Genomic DNA, 21,992 nt, shown 5'->3' with positions numbered 1-21,992 from the left:
TTTATCAACATCAATAATATTGAAGAAATGAACATTGTGCTCTACATAATGTAGCATGCGTGTTATGGAACCAATGAACCAGAAGAAAAATTCAGTTCCTTTACGAAATTAAATTTGCTTCCACGTGCTCTAGCAAAGAAAAAACATAGTCATTCTATAAAGTTAGAAATGGCTTGGCTGGTACTCAATTAATTATAAAGCATATACCCATATGCAGAAACTAAGTCATGAGGAGCAAAACGCGTGGCGCAGAACGCAACGAAAGCTCGCTAATGCAGGAAACGGTAGTTGCATTATTTGTCAAACTTGGTTTTCTATCAAACGGTAGTTTGCGATTCTGACTGTATCTTTAATTTTGTTATCTATTCTGAAAAATCATTGAGAAAATGAAAAAATAGTTTTCATGATGATCATTGGAACACTTGTTGCCCGTGGGAAAAATAAATGACATCGTTTTCGAGGTGCACTGAAGGCGTTTAGGGAGAAAAACAAGCCTAGAGCTGCAGCAGCAGCAGCTGGTAGAGCTTGTATCTAATGTTTGGAAACATTAGGGCGGAGCGCTCGACAAAGTTTAGAGGCTCTCAGGCTCTGAGCATGAGAATTGAGTAAGACTCAACGCTCAGCTCTGTCGAGTTCCTCTTGCTTGCTTTTGTCCACTTACAGGACCAACGTGGCTCGTGGAATTCTAAACCAATGAAAAACAACGGCACCTATCTACTCAGTGAACAGTTCTAAAACAACGGCCCCGATCTACTCAGTGAACAGTTCTAGAAAAAAAATCACTCGGCTATGTGTTTCTTCTTGTCTTCTTCTAGACAAGCGCCTTCCTTGATCTGCTAATAGAACCAACGTGATTTTTTTCATTAAAACGAATGCGTCAATGCCTTAACGTCATATTCTTACTACTTCTAATATAAATTTTTTTATTGAATCACTTCCACTTTTTGACCAAGTCTAAGGCTGCCAAAAGGCATTCTGAATTATTCCATCCTTTTGTATGTTTGGAAAAATTACTTGAAATTTCTTTGCGGCAACAAAGGCGACTCCCTCGAAGCCTCTTGAGATGCCACTCCGATTGCTGCCTACCTCAACCTAAGTGGCTCAATCATGCTCAGTTTGGAGCAATTCTCGGATGCTAAGCTCACGCCAAGCTGAATGCTAAGCAGCGACTCTCGTCACCGCACCGCTGACTAAAGAATGTTGGTTCTCCAGTTGCCAGCAATCACGAGTCTTTTGTGTGGCTCCATAGCAGCTGCAAAAGTCGAGATGATGTACGTACTTAAGATACGTCGTATCAGCAACACCTATGCCACTAGCCTCAAAGTTACTAGACGAAACTGCGCACAAATCATTTTAAATCACAGCATGGAGATATATGAGCAAACATGCGGATACTGTTGAGTTTAATGCCGAAATGGTCCAGCCGAAAGGGGCTAGCTGGAGTTTACCAGTACGCATTATTGGCTGAGATACATCGTCATCAGTCAGGAGACTCTGGAAAAAATAAATGAATTTAATGCTGTACTATCCTCATTTCCGAAATTCTAACCGTCGAATAACGAACTTGGAGATGGTACTTATTTTTGATAGTCCCACACATCCTCCAATACTAAAGCTATTAGAAAAATGAAGCCTTGCTTTCCTAGAAAACAGAATGCACAAACTTCTAAAAGCACCTGGCTGGAGCTACTAGTCAAGTGTCATCAACACAGTTTTTAATTCTTCCCAGAAACAACATTCAATATATAAGGTATATACTGGAACATATGTCAGTATACCATGTATCCAATATTTCTCAAAAGCCGCCCGCATTAATCACTGCATATTTACAAATTATGAAAGTATGCACACTGAGGCGCCCTAGGGTACAGCTTGACAAAGCCTGTGCTGCAACTGCTGTGCCGAGCGAGACAGACGAAGGCCAGCCTGGTATGTTTGGCGCTCGCACTCCACAAATATTTTATGCAAACGACGCCCGGAATAGTCGCTTCTTTGCCGACTTTCGGGAGAAATTATGTGCTTAGCGAGCCACAGACGACTGTGTTAATATGTACAACTCAGATAAATGAAACTCGTATGAATTTTGTGCACGACAGAGAGTCCCTTCAACAGAATATTCATTCGCGCCAACCTTCGAGGGTTGATTATTAAGACAAGTGTGCTACAATATTAGAGGTCAGCTTGATGTTGCCTTGAAATGTAAATGTTTACAAGCATATGAATTCAAGTGAAGTCGGAGCTATTAGTATTATTTTCGAATTGGGTTGTACCTTTTTTAACGGGAAAAATTTGCAGAAAATATAACAATATAAAATAAATTTTGGGCATAAAGTTCGCACAATCAATTTCATTAATATATTCTGTACCGTGGATTTAGCACTGAATATTCTTAATATTCTCGTTATAATACAAAGAAATAATTTTAAGAAGCCTTTAAAATTCCCTGTTTACATGTGTAATTATTTATATCATTGTTATCGTCCCATATTTTTTATTTGGTAATGAAACTTAACATCTTAATTTTGACATTTTTTCCAATGCTGCCCTCTCCATTTCTCCGAGCTACATATTTCAGTCGCAATGAGAAAAAATGTTCGAATAAGGAAGCTTTAAGAGCTATTTTGTGAAGTTATACTCAAATATGTGCCAAATCAAATAATTTGTAATAATAAGTCAAATTTGAGATAAATCTGGATAGCAGGATAAACCAAACGGTAGCAAGAAGCACGTCTTTTAACGCTGTAGGCTTGCCACAGAAGGCGAGCGGTACTGCACCTTAGCAAAGAGGGCGTCTTCTGACACTGTGAGCCTGCCAAAAAAGGTGCCCGGATAGCGCGGTAACAAATAGCGCGTCTCCTAACGCTGTAGGCTCGCCTAAGAAGGCACGCCGGACCGCGTGGTAACAAGGTGTGTAACTCCTAACGCTGTAGGCTTGCCAAAGAAGGCGCGCTGGACCACGCGGCAACAAGCAGCGCGTCTCCTAAGGTTGTAGGCTTGCCAAAAAAGGCGCGCCGGAGCGCGCGGTAACAAGGAGCGCGTCTCCTAAGGTTGTAGGCTTGCCAAAAGAAGGCGCGCTGGACCACGCGGCAACAAGCAGCGCGTCTCCTAAGGTTGTAGGCTTGCCAAAAAAGGCGCGCCGGAGCGCGCGGTAACAAGGAGCGCGTCTCCTAAGGTTGTAGGCTTGCCAAAAAAGGCGCGCCGGAGCGCGCGGTAACAAGGAGCGCGTCTCCTAACGCTGTAGGCTTGCCAAAGATGGCGCGCCGGACCGTGTGGAGTGCTCTTTACTGTCACACTTGTCACACATCATCGAAAGAAAACCGACTCAATGGCAGGGAAGAGCTTCATGTTCCTCGCTACTCACAGTCCGCCGTCGTGTATTTCCCTACCAGATTATCAGACAAACTATAGTTCGGGCTTGATAAAAAAAGCATAGATATTTATTTCAGACTCGCTTTGCTCGTTCAAAACATGCATTGACTTCTTTTATGGAGCCTTTAAAGAGTCTAAAAATTATTCAATACATAAGCATTGCCTTAGACAAACGAATTTCTCAATGAAATAACATTCCGCATTAAGAGAAATTAGTAAAAAAGTAATTTTTTTAAACAGTAGGTGCTGGAATGATCACTGCAGCTTCTTCAACGCTTCATTTCAATTTCCTTGTGAACACAATGGTTCTATACCGAGGAGATCAATTGCTTTGCAGGCAGTTTTTCTGGTAATCAATATCCGGCAAGAAAAAAACATTGCCTAGACTTTTTGGGGAATAATATTTATAATTTGTAAGCTATCAATGAACACATATGTAGATGCCCTGGCAGTGATTCCTGCATGTTCGTTTGTGTAGAGATTGAATAGAAAGCGACGTGTTGGTGTGAGTTGCGATAGAGCGAAGTCAATCAAAAGCCCGTAAAGTGAGGCTGATGCTCTTTTGCGACGAGGTTTCCACATCGCTGTGACATTCATAAGCCGCACCAGCGTCGCGATAACTCACTATATTTTACTGGCCTCTGACTAGAAAAGATCACGAACTTCAGCAAGACAGTTATGGTAATATAGGATCATTTTATTAGGTGTTTGCATACATAAAGGCTCTAAAAAGCATTCCTGCGAGTCTGGCCTTTGACTCGCCACACTAAAGAAGACCACGGATAGTCCTGCGTCTCCGCCAGACCATGTGAGCGTGAGACCTGAAATTTAGGACAGACTTCCAACATGTCTGACAAAAAATATTTACACAGTATTAAGAGAATTATCGAAAAAAAAAAAAAAATATTACAAGTTTCTATCATATTAAGGATTCATTCCCCCATTCATTCGACTTTACGATGTCTTCAGTAAAAATTCTGTAGGAGTTTACAGCATAGCTCTGTACGTTCTAAACACTTCTGATTGTTCAGACTCTAGAATTTAAAATCCAACACTTTTTTAAAATGCATTCACACAATGAATGCAACGTATTTTTCAAAGAAAAACAACAGAAGCTTTGAGAGTATGCACAGAGATCCTTAACCGCAAAGTAGCTTGAAGAATATTGAAGACAAGATGAAATAATCTGTTAATAAATTTCAGATTTTCTTCATATTCTATCAATATAATTCATTTGGCCAGCTTGTAATATAGACTGATAAGGTTGTCTTCGTCTCAAAAATAATCGAAATTGTTGATATTGTTTCCTGGGAAATTGTTGCATCAATCGCAGTTCTATATCCTCTCGTGAACCTCAAGATGAGCAGCACATTCACGTTCTGCTCTCAAAATGCGATAAAGGAACCATAAGTTGCTCGGGGAGGCTTGCGATAAATCAGCGTAACGCCGATAATTTGAATATGATTTGAGGCCGCAACGTAGATCACGCTTCTAAAGAAATTATACGGATGCTGCTGAACCGACAAAAACATCACGAACCAAAGTTGCGAGCCAGAGAAGGAAACCTGAAGAAAAAGTGTCGCCTTCCACGTATTTTTGGAAATTAAGTTTCCCTCTGCTTCATAAATTAAGCCTGGCTTCCGGCGGCTGCTAGTCGAGCAGCAGCAGCAGCGGCGGTATGAGTCACATTTGAAACTTACTTGATTCATTAATACCGAACACTATTCGATATAGTGTTCCCATGTATCTATGAGATATGAGATGCATTTTTGTGCATCTATTGAACACCATTGTTAGTTGGAAGCTATACCTAATATACAAAGCGTTTATCCTAGAATTAAAGTCATTATTACATATGCGTTACTACAGTTGCACTGCAAATTTATTTATTATGGAAGTAACGACAGCAGTTACGGATCAGCGGAAAAAAATACAAAAGTTATAAAAAGTTTATAAATCTTGAATTGACTGGGGCGATAATATTGAAGGGAGAAACATCATATCCAGTAGGCACGGAACGATTTTCATTAACTGGCAATGAGTTGAAGTCTTATACCTACTCAAGTAAAGGTCATAAGTATATAGTTGCTTTCATTACTCAATGTTTTTGATGAGTGCCCTAGAATAGTTTTCTATCAGAAATTCATGGCTTCATGCATAGATGAGTATACTTACGCACACGCTATTTTTTATTCATTAAGATATGTAGTATATCTTGATTTCCTGATACAAACATCGTTATAATCCGCCTTCATTTTCATCACTCATGTAAGAACTCGCTCAGAGTGAGATCAACAATGTCTTTTTTACACTTCAATTTATCAATGTTTATTTTTATATTGTTAATTACAATTTAATAATTGCGATGTGCTGGTAGCACATCTCATATGTAACGCCACTTACCAAACTCTCAATACTGGGCGGCCACGACCGCTCCATCAACTATACTACGGCCGCAGCCTGCGATGCGCTCTGGGATTATCCAAGGGCGCTATGAAGCGTGGCTTGTTTGTTATTGTGTCGAGCAGCATAGCCGTGATGACACTTTTCGGGACTTCTCGATATGGGACAAGACAGTGGGGGACCGGGGGTTCGGGTGGTGGAGTTAACAGAGAGGTAAGGGCCGGGTTGGGGTGGAGTTGACTAAGGAGGAGTAAGGGGTTGGGATGAAGTTGACAGAGTTGACAGAGGAAGAGTGAGAGGTCTGGATTGAGTTGACAGAGGAGGGAGGAGGCCAGAATTTAGTTGACAGACGACAGGCCGGAGGTTAAGATGGGAGTTGGCAGAAGTGGGTGAGATATATGGATGTAATTGGCAGAAAACGGGTGAGAGGCCTGGATTGAGTTTACATATGTGGGTGAGGGGTCTGAATGGAGTTAATATTTGGGTTGAAAGGTATGAATGGAGTTGACAGAGGGGACAAGAGGTTTGGATGGAATTGCTAAACAGGGCAATGGATCTGGATGGAGCTTACAGAGGGGGCGAGAGCTTTGCACGCAGAAAATAGAAGGCCAAAGTGGGAAACTTAGAATTCTATGTCTTGATTAATTGATTGAATGAGATTACTAACAAAATTATGTCGACATAGCCGCCACATTCTAACAATGCAAAGGTTTCGATTTTAAAATTCTAGATTTCTATCGTACATCAAAAGCACACAATAAATGTATTAAGACGATGTAAAATACTTGCAATTTAGGATGATAGAGTTAGTAGTTTTTTTTTATATCGCGATCTAATTTATTCTCCCAAATCAAGACCAGCAAACAATGTTCTCAACTTGGACGATTTGTAAATATGATTTAATTAGCATATGTAACCCCTCTCTTCCTATGCCTGGAGTAAATGGTGCTCATTTGCTAATATATTTGCAAAGGAAAGTGAACGCTAATCAAAAGGCAATTTGAGAGTATTTATATATATTTGTTTAGCTGTATATGCATATATATATGTGGAAGATAAATAAGTGGTAAGACTTTGGAAATTACCCAAAGAATTTTATATAATAATGATATTAAAGAAAAATTCTAGCATAAGCTATAAGTAAGTTTATGAGTAGTCCACTACCAAACTTTGGTGATTTCGCTTCAGGACACAAATGTTCGAACAGAATTGTTTCAGATGTTGTTCACGCCGGACGGTAGGGATAGCAACTTAGCGTTACAATTAAACTTTACGCATGTTTCTCGGTTGACAGAATAAGAACTCATTATTTTCGAATGAAGGTGCAAACACGATTAGGAGTCTAAAAACACTCGAGTGAAGACGCGTCTTGGGAATATCGTCAGTCAGACGCTATAGACTGGGACACAAGAGCTAAAAAAATTGTGATCTACAGATAAACTTGCGCTACGAGATTACAAGACTGCCTGTTTAATCCGCTTTTAAGGCTTGACACAAATGATTGCTTACGTTTAGAGTGTTGATGGTCGCATGAAAAGATTATAAGATGATCGATCAGGCAGATACAAGAAGAGAGAACTGTCACTAAGTAACCCGGACGGATATCAATGGTATTAATTAAAGGGAAGAGTACATAGACTTTTTGCTCCAGCAACAAAACGCTTGCCGAATTTGACCAGCAACTGATGGCCATAAAACTTTTTCGAATATGAATATATTTTAATGAAAAGGAAAATGGATTTGCTTAAAATTGGAAAAATCGTTGCGGATTAAAAAAAACATAGTTACATAAATAAAAAATAATTTATTGCCATTTGGGAAGCGATTAGTGCAACGGCGATGATTGATAAGCTCATTGCTCATGAATCAAATAATGGAAAAGTTTCCATTTCACCGTGACATTTTAAAGCTTCAAATATAAGGGTTATACAAGATCAATTAGTGTTATTAACTCAATTCCTTCGCTGATCCTGTTTTCATATTGTTCAAGAATTATTTGGGCAGGTTATAGAATTATCATGTGTCGATTGCGGTAAAATTTTGCGCACAATGGATGTCAGATACTTGGGTGACTTTGCTTCTTCCTCCTCCCCCATCCCGCACTCACCAAGACAAGAGAGTAGGTCCAGGAGGAGGTGTTGTGGGGTGACCAGCCAGATTGCATTATAGGAGTAACGAGTGGCGAGCAAATGGAAACGACGTGCAACGACCAAACTTTGCGACGCCGACAACACCCACCGACGCCGCTGGAAAACATGTGAATAACTTTTGCTCTTGCCACGCTGTCCAACGAAGACCAGAGACGGCTACCCGATTTCTCATAAAGGATTAATGAATGAACATTGATCGTCCTCCGTGAACATTGTTTGAAAAAAAAGTCTAGGCTCGAAAGTAAACGCTTGGAAATATTAATGAGCTAGAATTGATTCTTGTTAATAACGAGACAAATAACTAGTCCTACCCTAAATATATTACCCTGAGTTTTATAATAAAAGAAAGCTACCATGAGCAGATAAATAGAGGTACATAAAGTGATAGCTATCCAAGGACATTCCAAAAGTCTTCCTCTGCATAGAGTTTGCTGTATAGAAAATGCCTTTGATCCCCCATGCGAAATTCTCTCTTCATATCTTCATGTGTTCTCATAAAATAAAAATGCCATCGTAATACCTATGAGCTGCGGTTCCATGGTCAAATTACATATCACGTGATTAGTACGTACTATATATTTACTAATGTAGCTTACCACTCGTTGTGAACGATCTTGAGTATTTCCATACATAACTTATTGAGAAATTAGTTGTGGGTGATAGATAATAGATGATGTGTCCAATGTCAGTACGAGAGCCACCGCACAGCGATAACGCCGCTAGAATGACAGCGTGAGTGAAAATTCCGCCTATGTAATTGTAAATGTAATCGAGGCACAAGGTACGGTTAGTTGCGCGGTGCAGAATGCGTCCTTCACTTGTAGTTTAGAATTACGGTATTGGTCACTATCTTACGTAATTTTATTCATTACCAAATTTAATTTTACCCTACGAGTGCTTCTACTGCTCTAGATTTGAAAAAAATATATCGAAATTTCAAATTTGAATTAGCTGAAGAGGCATCTCGGTGTTATCATTATAAGGGTGCCTGGTCTCATTCTGGTGTCATCCTAGAGATTATTAATTTCTGTTATTGAATTCATTGGGCAATTCTCTGCAGTAATTACGGCAAGGGTAATTGTTCACTAGGGGTGCACGAGTAAGACATGATGACCAGCTTGTTACGACGTGCAAGACCGCAAGCATACACGCCACAATCACCATCCATCGCATGATGCAAGGCCACTCCCTTCCTTTGCTTGACTCTTCCTTGTCTTGAGATGCTAGGCAAATTAAACTAGTAAGTGAAATGCCGGGTGAAAATAAAGAAAGAACTGCACATTTTTCGTATGGTAATTATCGCAAGGATGAGACAGGTTGAAAATATACATTACTTCTATGGAAAATTATCAGAAGGAAGTATTAAGGTTATTAATAATAAATTTTTTAATAAAAAATGACAACTTATGCATGCCGTCCCATTATTATGAGAAATAATAACTTAATTGGCAGTAGTCATTCATTAAAAGGCGATAAAATTCTAACATTTCAGGTTTTAGATTTTCAAAAGTGCAGTGTAATTGATATTATAGTCACTTTTTTCAATATAAATTCCTTTTTTCCTCAGCAGTGAACCTTTTCCTGAAACGAAATTCCACCGATGGCTGATATGAGAAAAAAATCAAGCGTTTCAGGCGCAAGACACTTACTTGAATTTCGTGAATTTTTTTGAGTTTTTGGCTTATGCGAAGTTTTTTTGTACCTACAAGCAAACCCTGCCTCAAACGTATTATTTATCAGGTTTAATAATATATTAATAATGGCGACACTTAACTACTAGTATAATATTTCTTGAACTCAAACAATCAAATCCCATCAAATGTTTAAGGATATATTCCACTTACTCTGAACGGAAAGGCAATGTTTTAAACATATCGCTTGTACATTTACAATGAGTTTCTACTCTGAACAAACTTTATATTTTTCATTTTGAAGAGTGTTGCGAATTAGAGCGATCATCTATACTGATATAATCCTCAATATCCATGAGGATCGGGAATTTCAAATTGAAATAAAATCAAGTCATCCAGCACTGCATTCCCAAATTTCTGACAAATTCTGCAGCCTGACACCTCATGACTCATCGAGGTGCATACACAATCTGTCGCGTCATTCCGCACTAATGAAGTCACGGCGAATGCCCAAAAGCAATATAAAATCGTGTACGCATTAGTTTTCCTTCGTGCATTGCACAAACACTTGGGTCTTAAAAATATTTTCGATAAGCAAGATTGTTCTGGCTCCGGAAGGTGAAGTCATTAACGCACAGAAGTTGCTTCGTTTGTGAGCTTCCTTTCAACGCCTCAAAAATGACGGGTTGCATTCGGAGTGCGGGGCGCGGGGTCAAAAATTTGCAACTCTGAATCTCTTCTTCAGCAGTGAAGCAAAGATTTTTATTTTGATTTGAGGGGAAGGAATGTGTATGGAACACGTCATTATGAGCTGGCCTGTTCGAATCTTGAATCGTCGTACTTGGAGTTTGGAGAGTTGAAGCTTCTCGAATGCGCTCAAAGAGAAGAAAAATCTTATCTGCAGCTGAGAAAAAGAGGAAGAAGAGGAATAGGTAAATCCAATAGGTGTCTGGTATCACAAAAGGCTGTTATTTTCGCAAACAGTGATACAGGATTTTTCCTGGTATTAAGTGAGTGATCGAAAATATGACGATGCAATTCAAGCAAAGAAAATGAAAGTCTGTAAAAACGAGTTAGAAGTAATAAATACATGAAGCTGAAATTGCGTGTAAGGTAAAATTAATCGCTTAACGTCTAGCAGTACATATTGTCTGTCTTTCATAGCAACGATTTTTTATATTTGAAGGTAATTCGTCCAATTGGACAAATATATTGGCAATAATTTCAGGTTGCACCATTCCCAGTTGTAGATTTTTGTCACCTGTCGGGTTTTTCACAATGAAGAAGCTTCGGCAATTTATTATGAACGCAATATTGTGTTTGGAAATCGTCAGGTGTCTGGTCGCTAAAAGATTAAGTAACAGTTTTGGCTTTGTAATCAATAATAATTAGATCTTGGCTAAATTTAGGCTCATTCTGGTTTTTGATAGATGCCAGGCTGCTGGTGTCAACTAACCAAATCTAGACGTGCTGACATCGTCGCCTGCAAGACGCACTGTCAGCAGCAACGCTCACTTCCCCATCTGCGGTCTTAAGGAAACCACACAACGCGCGCGGTCGCTCACTTCGAAAAGCAAGAAAACGAGAAATAATTAAACAAGAAAAGTCGTCGCTAAACGGGATGATAAATTGTATGAAAGAATACGCCGTAAATTGTACTGAAACCTAAATTTACGTAATGCCAAGGTTAGAATTGGCATGTAAAGAAAAGGTTTGAAGCCATTTAGAATCAGATGCAAAGATGCTTTGATTCTATTTTTTGTAATAACTTCAGGAGGCGGAATCTTCGCGATTCACTAAAGTATACACATTGAATGCAGAACTTTCAGTCATGCAAGCTATCTGTGCTCTTTATTCATCGTACCATTATGCTGCGGCGAGAGCAGCGTAATTTTTTCTTCACCTTGCAATGTTTTAATGCGGGCGCAATAGCCCCCATTGAAGTTACGGTCCTAAGAGGCCACAAGTGAAAAACTCCGCGGTGCGGACGCAACGATATTGTACATCGAGGAAGGTTCACCCGACTGGGGAGTAGAGCTCGAGTAACTCAGGTCTTACGGGCGCTGGACAGGCGACAGGCGAGTATGTGTGTGCATCTCTTGCGGTGGTTCCAGGAGTCCAGTTCACTTTCAACTCAACGTAGAAATTATTTTTAATTAATTTTCTCCCAATGTTTCAAGGGAGGAATTCGAATGCAAATAAAGCAAAGCCATTGTCTTTTCTGCGTTATTCAGCCACTATTAAACCACGTTTTCTAAAGTTTCTTCCTTGGCAAGTATGAACAAAACTATAACTGGGAATTGAGAACAAAGTTCCAGAACAAAACTGAAATTAGGACTTGTATGAAGACTATTTCTGGGAGTAGGCCTACTGACTGAATCAAATGAACAAATATAAATATCATATTAATTATTGGGTTCAACATGAATGTCACTGGAATACCATGACAATACCAAAATCTCTATACATAAAAACCGCTAAAAATATTTACTAACAAATATACACATATGATAAATATACCAAAAACCTATGACCAAACATTGAGTGTTCGCTCTTTTCCTAATTACTCAAGAACATACATTACACATCGACGGCATGTACAATACAAAAGAAGCTTTCGTAATTCGGCTAAGGTCACGTTTAACTCGTATCTCTAACACAAAATGGAATACATTTCTAATCAGTCCAATCCTTAATAATGCATTCGAATGAATGTGGTCATGATCATTGACTCTCTATAAGGTTATTGTAAGCAGTACATTCTTGAATGTTTTGCAAACGGCAAAATATAACTCATAAAGAGTTATAGGTGTCATTAATCGGGACTTAAAAAGTTATTGATTGAAGAAAATCTATGCTCACATGATCCCAAGAAAAAAATAATACAAAAATTAATACAGACAAATCAAGCTACAATGAGAATATAAATAAATTCTGAATAAAACATATTACATTTAAACAGACGTTCTTACTTATCTACGTACTTTATACTAAAAAGCTATTTGAATTCCATCCCTTCTCCACAAGCGCCGACAAACTAGATATGTTTTAATTTATTTGCGCGTATCTTGTTTCTTGTGACAAAAAAAAACAGAGGACAGAAGTTTGCTGGTGAATACGAGGATGCCGTGCAGACTTGCCATTAATAATCCCATCAAAAACAGGGGACAGAAAAGCCGGACCATAATCACTGGAGCGCCTGGCTCGTCATCCGGCGAATTTTGGCAAGCAGACAGCGTACGTGAGTCATGATGGACAAAAGTAACATCAACACAATGGAGACGCTAATGTTTTGATAGAATTTATTCTTTATAATTTGATCGAGAGCGCTGTATGTGTTCCTGTATAGCAGGTATGAGCATAGGAAAAAAGATAAGTATAGTCCGGTGATTAATAGGGCCATACCTAAGAAACATGTGTGTAGCCATTATGGAAATGGATAATTATTGTCACACACCGCATAGGATTCACTCGTACGAAAGAGTGAATTACCTTCTAGCCATTAAGATTGAATCACCTTCTAGCCACTAACACTTATATGGTTGCTGTAATTAATAACAATAATTTCATTGATTATTCAACTTAGAACCCCTACTTTGAGATCATGCATTTAGAGCAAGTTTCAAGAATTTATTAAAAAATGTAATAATTTAATTAAAAAACTTTCAATACTTACGTAAAAATTTTTATTGATTCTATTACTATTATTAGATCCGTTGATTTTCGACTTCTAAATCTCGGCCGCAATAAGCTCATCAATGTATGATATGATCAAGTATAGGAATGACGAGGTTGACCGCTGCAAGCCGTGGAGCAGCGCATAATCTGGCCAGTCTGCCATCAAAAGTTAACTTGAACTTCTCGAGTAAAGTTGTCCGACTCTGCCCATAAGCAAGCTGCTTCTTTGAGATTAGTTTGCCTAGCCTTGCTGCGGCTGCACTAGCGTTGCCTGCTCCTTCGTCTATTTTGAAAACTAACCATCTTTCTGTTCTGCTGTGACATGTGAATTATTTGCTTTGTAACGTTCAGTATTGAATAAAGAGAAATTTATTCTAATGCTAGTTAGAGGATATGACTTATACCGTCATTATAAAGAACCGCACACCATTCTCCTTTAAACAAATTGGACTTCAGCTCCATTCAATTTTTTTCCTGAGATTTATAATTTATCCTTCACTATTACCTATGAATTAATTAATGTGATTTTAATGAGTTGAATAAAAAATTCAAAGAAAATTTTCGGACTGAAAATAGAATTCTGTAACATATAAATTAAAACACGAGTGTTGGTAGTGCTAGGATGAAAAAATCACTAAATTTCGGAACACAGATACAATTAAATTCAAGGACTCGACTTCCATTCTAAACTAAACACCTTTGAAAAATATTCTGAACACTTTTGATCCAGTACTATTTCATCAGAAAGAATTAAAATTCGCCATTTAAAACAAACATTGTAGTAAAGATTTTGTGAACACGAAAAAACTACCGGCTACAACATAATTGAAACTGGTTATTCATTAGAGAAATAATTAATAATTCTTTTACGGAGAAGAACGAATATCATAATTTAGTTTTGTATATAAGTACTTATATAATTAGTCCCTTAGTTTTGTAAAAAAATTTCATCAACGCACAAATCGATGATCTCAAAGAAAATCCCGCGACCCGCAGCAGCAAATCCTTTAAGGAAAAGTTGGAGTCACTCCCTGTTGAACTAGAAGCTCCAGCGCATATGTTGCGATATTACTGATAATCATTTAAATATTCCTCATTTATGGCGACGCCGAAGTGTTATCATTAAACAAGGATTTCTTAAACGGCGCAAGTTTTAGGCACATGTACATATGTAGTCGTGACGACAACTTGTCGATTTGATTATGCTTATTTGTACTAGTATTAGAGTCTATACTGTCATGTTTTACGGCAAGCAAGTAGCTTGTGTTAATTAATCTTATTGCTTTTTAGACTCATACGGTAGATGTGGAGGCTTTAAAATATATATAGTTACTACCCTGTTTGCTTTATACTAGTATCACCAGTAATCATACCAGTAGTTTTTAAGTTATTTTATTCAGATGTGAACATCCTGCTTGAAACCGTTGCCTTTTCAAGAGAGAAGGAGCAGACATGAACGCAAGTCTGTGTACAAGATCAGTCCTCGTGCGGTCGTTGCTTCCGCCTCTTGACCCGCCGTAATCGCCCCCTCAATCATCAGCGTTCGCTCACCGAGTCTCCAGAAGCTGTAAAATTGTCTTCCGCATCGGCAGCTCATGAGCCTTTACTTCTTCCTGTTCGTGCTTTCTTTCCTGTGCGAACCCGACGAGTGAATTCCACTTTAAAAATCTTGACCTAATTCTATAAAAATTATATAAGGCATTTTTCGTTGCACTGAAAGTTAATCTTGTAAATATTTTAAGTGTTGAATGAAAAAAATGAATCAGAAAAACAAGGATTTTAAGTTCATTTTCGGTATCAGTTACACAGATGAAATTTTGAAAGCATAATTTATCAATTTAACCTAACTTATCTGCTGTTCAACTTATCCAATATTCTTCGAAAATTCGGTTATCTTTACTATGTTCACCGAAATCACGGGTTGCGATATGACGGTCTCTCATGCACCTTTTGATTGCTGCCTTGATCAATGTTTCTTTACATATTGAGACATATTCAAATTAATAAGAACTTAACAAAGTGCTTTCTACTTCTTAAATACTGTTTGGCTAACATATTTTCCAATGAAATGCTGGGTACTTAGCTAAAAAGGACGAGCATTGCTCTACTCATTTGCATGTACCCATATAGCCATTTAATTCAAGATAATCCCTAGAATACTTAGTCATACCACGATTTGGTTTCCTATTCCCGTTCGATAATGTAGACAAGAAATCAAAGATGAGTTTCAGTCAGATTTGATTATCTGCCTCATACATATCGGAAAATGCAGGTTCTTTAGTTTTTACAGTCATTTTTACAGTTATTTCCACAATAATATTGTCGGATGATAACGATAAAATAAAATGCATTTTTCAAATATTCATGCGCTCATTTTACATGGGCATTTCAGAGAAACAAAGGTTATGAAACCATTTGGAATCAACCAACATTCATATTTCGAACTAAGTGATTGACATTACATCGTATCCTTCATAGGAAGACCTTGAGAGGACATTAAACGTCTCGATGTTAAAAGGCTGTGATAATGTGTACCTAATTTATTAGCTAGTATATGGCGCTTATAAAATTTAGCGCTCCTGCATAACCATCGATTAATCAATATATTGAGGCCCTCTGATGATTTGTACATGACGATGATGACTTGAAATATAAAAAATGATCGTGGGCACATCAGTAACCTAGTAATATTTTTTAATAACAAATGGGAAGTAGGATCATTTAATCAGTTTATATTTTTTGCGGTATTCTCGCAAATTGTAATTGTAAACCAATTACTTTGAGTATAAAAACTTACATTATATCACAGCAATCACTGAAGACGTTTAAGAATGGAGCGATTAATGTATGGATACACATAATCTGCAGCATACTCATTAAAGCGTAGACTTTTTCAATCAATTAATAAATTCTGCAGCCTTCATCTCATTTATGAGGTGTCTAACATACAAGGGTCCAAATTTTATATATAATACCCTCTTAACCATAAATATGAGTCTTCCACATAACTGAGAGCAGAATCATTGATAAGTGTTGGAGGAAATCGAGGCCTGCGATGTAGCGACACCAGCACCCTAGGGCGAGGCACTGAAATGAGCTGCCGCCGTTTTCCGATATTTAGTGTCAATTCTGCTCTGCTTGACTTGTCCTCAGAAAATTCCCCCTCACTCATGTTTTCGCTTTTCACTGCTTTTCGTTTCCTCCTTTGAAAAAATTCCGCCCGTTATCTATCAAAGTCTGCCCTTGGGTCGGGGACTCGTTCGCTCCTGGGGCTGGATAGATTTATGCGCCACGAAAAAATTGTTCATGGCACATTAAATTCACTTATTTTATGACGTTGCAAGAATTTGATTCGGTGAAATATCTTGTTTCTGGTAAGTCACGGCGGTGAGGAATTTTGTGTTTATTCAATTCGAAGCCTTCGGGTTTCATGCCAACAAAGTAAGTATCTAATATTTTACTTGTACGATAAATTTCTACCATTGTAGGTGAAGTTTTAAATAAAATCTCAAAATGTCCAATTCCTCAAAGAACAAAAGGAGACAATGCAGAAAACAAGCATCGTAATAGATACTTGTGAATTATGAGAACGATCTACGCAAAAAATGATAGCATATATTTAATACAATAAACGATGAAAATCAAAGAAAGTGCTACACCGAGGTTCATAAAGCACGCGTATCAGCACACTGCGGCCTCCAGAAGAAGATCAAAGTAAAGCTGCTGAGCGTCGCACCACACCACAAGCATGGCGGCAACAACAGCTCGCGCGTACACTTTGGGTTTATTTGGCGTCGCTTGTTGGGTGATAATGGCGTATTTATCAGGAGCGTAAAGTAGAGGCCAGTTGTAATCTGAGGGCCGAGCCAGAAGCAATATCCCGGCCATGATATATAAGGCGGCGGTGGTCAGCTCGAGCACTGGGGTGCACGCCATTGAATTAGAGCAGCTGAGAGCGCTCTAAAGGCCCACTCAAATAACTCACGCTTGCTTTAGGCCGTCTTATGGCCTCAGCTCCCAGCCGTCCGTGCCTCTTTAAAATACCATCATTGCGACGCATTTTACGAATACCGTGAATGTGATCGTAGAGCGAGTAATTCAGGCTGAGGCTGCTTGATGTGTTTTTATTAATTAAGATTAAAAAGGGGAATTTTGAAATGAATAAATTTAAAATTTTCGATATGGTTTTATGATAAAATGAAGCGTGAAATCTCTATTCGTTGAAATTTTATTGTATAAATTCAGATTTAAAAAGCTATACAGAGAAGAATATTTTTATATATTTGTTTTAAAGGTGAAGTGCAAAAAAATCATTTCTTGAGGACTTCGATCCGCTATTCCTTTGTAAACAGTGTTCTATGTAAACTATCATATGGGTGCCAAACAGTTTAATCGTTTTAGAGTATTGATAATATTACGTTCATGACTCATACGTGGACCAATATAGCCAGCAGACAAAGAAGAAAAACATTTCTTCACTAAAGGATAAATCTAAATCATAGGACAGAAAATTATTCAAGCGTTTTCAAGACGGTTGCCACCTTTTTCATGATGTCTGCCATGAAAATTAGTCATTGTAATACAGATTAGTATTAGAAAGGCATTTGGTAGTAATTCAAACAGGAAATTAATTCAAAAATATATGAAAAATTCCTTAGATTAGTAGTGAAGATATCTGTGCTCAGTAGGCGACTTCTTCATTCACATATTGTAGTGGATTTTTTTTAAATCCTAAACCTGTTACTAATTGTCAAGACGTTTTGAAACATAAGATAGTTCTTAATAAAGCAAATTATTAGCTTTATTCATTCAGATTTTTGCTATTGCCTAGAGGTCAAAGGATAATTTCATGTTACTCACAATCATAACCTATGAAAAATGTGTCAATAAACTAAATTATTCAAATTAGGAGCATTTCATTGAATAGGATCTTGGATTGTGTTATTATACATTATTATTATTTTGTACGTATAACACTTCATTAATTCATAGGAATACGAAAGTACGAAAACTATCTTACCTGCAGGGAGCTACTGACGAGGTCCGACTAAGTGATCGTAATAACCGGCCCTGGGAGACTCGGTCGTGTCGACGGATGACGCGTGGTCGCGGCCTCCAAGTTTCCGAACTATCGAACACCTCCTGATGCTGCCAGTGCTGAAATCGGCTGAAGGCTCATGAAGACTTGCTTTACGCACACAAGGCAAGGCTTAGCCTTTAAAGTCTTTTCGTAAACGAACGCACCAAAATTTTAATTTTAAGTCTAGAGATATTAGCGGTTTTCAGCCACTTTTTTAATTATAACTATTTAGAGTCATAAATACAAAAGGTCGCCTTAGTACGTTCAATAAGAATGTCAACAGAATCGATGAAAATTAAGTATCATCGTAAGATTTTTTGCAATTCATCATTATTGATCACTCAGAATCATTTTTGTTTTTTCGGCAGTTTGAATAATATTAGACACTCCATGACAGACTACACAAGATGAGTAATACGGCTCTCCGATTAATAAGTTGCTCGAATGAGAGGAAAATCTCTCTGTGCAAATTAGTTCATTAGGGAATTACTTTGGCCCGCAATACAATGATGGTGCCTGGAAAAATTAATAAACAATTATGAATTACTATTAAACATTATTCTACAATTTAGCCGTAACTCACAAAAAACATAGGCAACCCGACCAATTAGTACGCTTGCACAACGGGCTAAACAGTGGATTGACTCGACACTCAACATGTATTACTTTATATTTAACAAAAAAATAAATTCTTGTAGCGCCCGTTGTAAAAATCTCACTTATGGAAAGTGGTGTATGTAATAACAATTATTGGTGATGATGAAATTGCCCTATACTCGTGTATCTCTAATTTCTGTATTCAAGCTTTTGCATGAGAGGAATATGTTCTTAAAAATGGTATGAAAAATTAATAATCTAAACCCTTCGTTTGCCAATTTGTAAATAATTTTCTTAATTGCTTACTATGATTAACGTTTACTGTAAAATTTCAATTCAAGTATATTTTACCGAGCGTTTGTGCTTTTACGCATTTTATTTTACACAAGAGGTATTTTATAAATTTTTCATTGTATTGGGATTCTTGTAATGTTCATACTTGATCAACGGTGTTTTTTTAAATAACTGCGCTATAGTCAATTAGATTTGAGTGACGCCTATACATATATCTCTCCGCTATACAAAAAAATAGTACAATGCTATCTGGAAGTACATTTTTCTTGTTGGACTTCCTAAAAAAGTTTAATATTTTAATAAGTCACCAGCAAGTTCGTATTTAATTCTGCTGATGATGTATATAGACAGACGACTTGAATACAAAGCAGACTGCTGTGGCGTTGACGTTACACGTTGAGTTAAGTTCTGGACACGTGATAGGGAAACGGACGCTCGCGTAATAATGGTAGGTTCATATATAGAGATGCACTGGAGGGCAAATGCAGCTGCTAATGGCACAGCGTGTCAAGTAGCCCTCGACTGGCACGACTAGATCGTATAGTGAAGGCCCTGCTCTGCTACCTATACTTCCTACTCACGCTTCAGCACTGCATGATCACGACGCTATACTTGCTCTGTGCAATCGACTTCGCCTCAAAGAACACCCAATACTACTTTTTAATGGACTATGCGCAGCTTCTTTTGTCTGGTTCATTATGCTAGAAACATTTTATGTTTTGGTTCACATTTTTTGACCGCGAAAAGATCGTACCAGATTTGCTTTGCATGGTTTAAGATGACATAGTTTAAACTCGAAATCTGGTAAAACCCGGACAAGTAATATTTCAGATGAACATCATTACAACCCCGTGATGGACAACTGTAAGAGAAAGATGTTTAAAAAATTTTTATTCTGAATGTTTACAAATAAATTCACACCTTGCAAAATTTGAGACCAAGAAAGAAACCAGCATTGGCCATGTGCTAGGTAATTTTAAATAACAAAACTAATTTCGTAAAAAATTGCACACGCTATCAAACAGTAACACCTGAATACAGACACTTCCGACCACACACATGCTCTGCTCTAAAATTTACTGGTGCAATAGCCGCCGGCTGGACAAATGTCATTGCATAGCCGTGAAAAAAATGTCCCTCGTCTAATGACCTCGCCATGAGCTCGTTTGTTGTGTCAAGTTTCTGGTAATGTGCTTCAGTGCCTTATTGATTGCTGGAATCTATTGATTCACACACTCTGCCTGCATTCCATATTATATTAAATTCACCACATGGGAATTTAATATTTAATGCAATTATATATGTAATATTTAATATATTTATATTATTATATATTAATATTAATATATAATAATATAATTTTCTAGCTTCAGAAGAAGGTAGCTGTTAATTCCACTTATTAGATATTCCACTTATTAAGTGCACAACATATATGATGAGAGTAAAGCTCAGAATTATAATCGGTTATCAGTATTGTTTTTTATTAGGCTCTAAGTAATGAAGTGGCATAACTCTGTTATAATGACTTTTCTCATTTGTGTGTGAGGTTTGGTTTGTAAAAAATTGACGTATTTTCCTACCAACATGATTGTTGGCTTGGCTTGGCTGGGGTTTGATATACATCAAGATGCATGCTAGATGCAGGTAAAAAAATTCTTTTAGCTACCCTGTTTTTCATATTGATCGTCTGAATAAGAACTAAGGAACTTCAAATGGTTGGAAATTTGGAAATGAGCCTACTAGTTATTAATTGAATAATACCAATATTTTTAACAAAAGTATTCATCTGAAGGAATGATGTGTCCTCTTTCTGTAATCCTACATATTACATTTGGAGTGAGAAGAAACGAGATGTCTGCTGTCATAATACATGTTATCTTAATAAATCTCACTTTCATTTATTTCTATGTGCGAATATAGACTAAAAATATTTGATTTCACTGTCATCGTTCAAATTTAAGAGCTGAAGTGCAACTCTCAGACTACATTCGCACAAGGCTTGGCAACCAAAAATATCGAAATATATCCATATATTCGACTCAGAAATATTTAATTTTCACCACTTTACTCAGATATGTGACATAAATGCAAAAGTTTCATTAATCTCATATTTCACTCGAATGCTTCACAGGGCAGCAATAATTTAACATTTCTAACATTGAAATTTAGCCTTGAAGAGTTACGTGTACACCAACGTCAGGCCATTTTATCGATGTTAGGATTTATTTCACTGTGGATACGCAGGATCTGATTTCATTTTTCGACTAGTCTAGGAATATTCGTGAAATTCAAATTCACTAAAACTATACTGGAATCCATTGTAACATGTTGATCTTGCGTCCGTCTCTATTCCGTGTTTTAGCCTCAAAAATTATGCTTCTTTCTTTACAGAATTTCGCGCTATATTCCGGAAGGTTTTTTTTTATAGAGGTTACGTACGAAATTTTTTAAGCGCGTCGGCAAATTCGGCAATAACAAGCCGTGCTGCTGCTAATTAGGCTCGCTGCTGTAGGCGTTTTTAAGTCAACGCCCGCCGGCATGACGATGTACAACGACGCCTATAAGTCTGGCTTGCCCACAATTTTCGGTTTCGAAGAATCTCAGAGATACTTTGGTATACCCGAAGTTCCAATCCATATAACCGGTCTAGTACAATTATTGCACTTAAGACAGCCTGTTCGAGTTATTTTCAAAAAGGAAAAACGAGTTTTGTGAATTATGTGCGATTTTCATACGTTTTCAACCTCAAGAAGGAAACTTTAGGCAATATGATCAATGATATCAAAGTAT

General features: G+C 37.6%; 1 protein-coding gene across 1 annotated transcript in view; it reads right to left on the bottom strand.

Annotated features, from left to right (window-relative positions):
- Positions 1–18,306, bottom strand: part of LOC108677607 — a 75,863-nt gene extending 57,557 nt beyond the window's left edge. Inside the window, exon 1 of the mRNA XM_047879931.1 lies at positions 18,252–18,306. The gene's annotated coding sequence lies outside the window, so the exon portion shown is untranslated. The remainder of the gene's footprint in view (positions 1–18,251) is intronic.
- Between the last annotated feature and the right edge of the window lie 3,686 nt (positions 18,307–21,992).

The sequence above is a fragment of the Hyalella azteca genome, unplaced genomic scaffold (assembly GCF_000764305.2).
Source record: "Hyalella azteca isolate HAZT.00-mixed unplaced genomic scaffold, Hazt_2.0.2 contig4222, whole genome shotgun sequence".
NCBI classification, from domain to species: domain Eukaryota; kingdom Metazoa; phylum Arthropoda; class Malacostraca; order Amphipoda; family Hyalellidae; genus Hyalella; species Hyalella azteca.
This window is presented reverse-complemented; position numbering and strand designations above follow the sequence as displayed.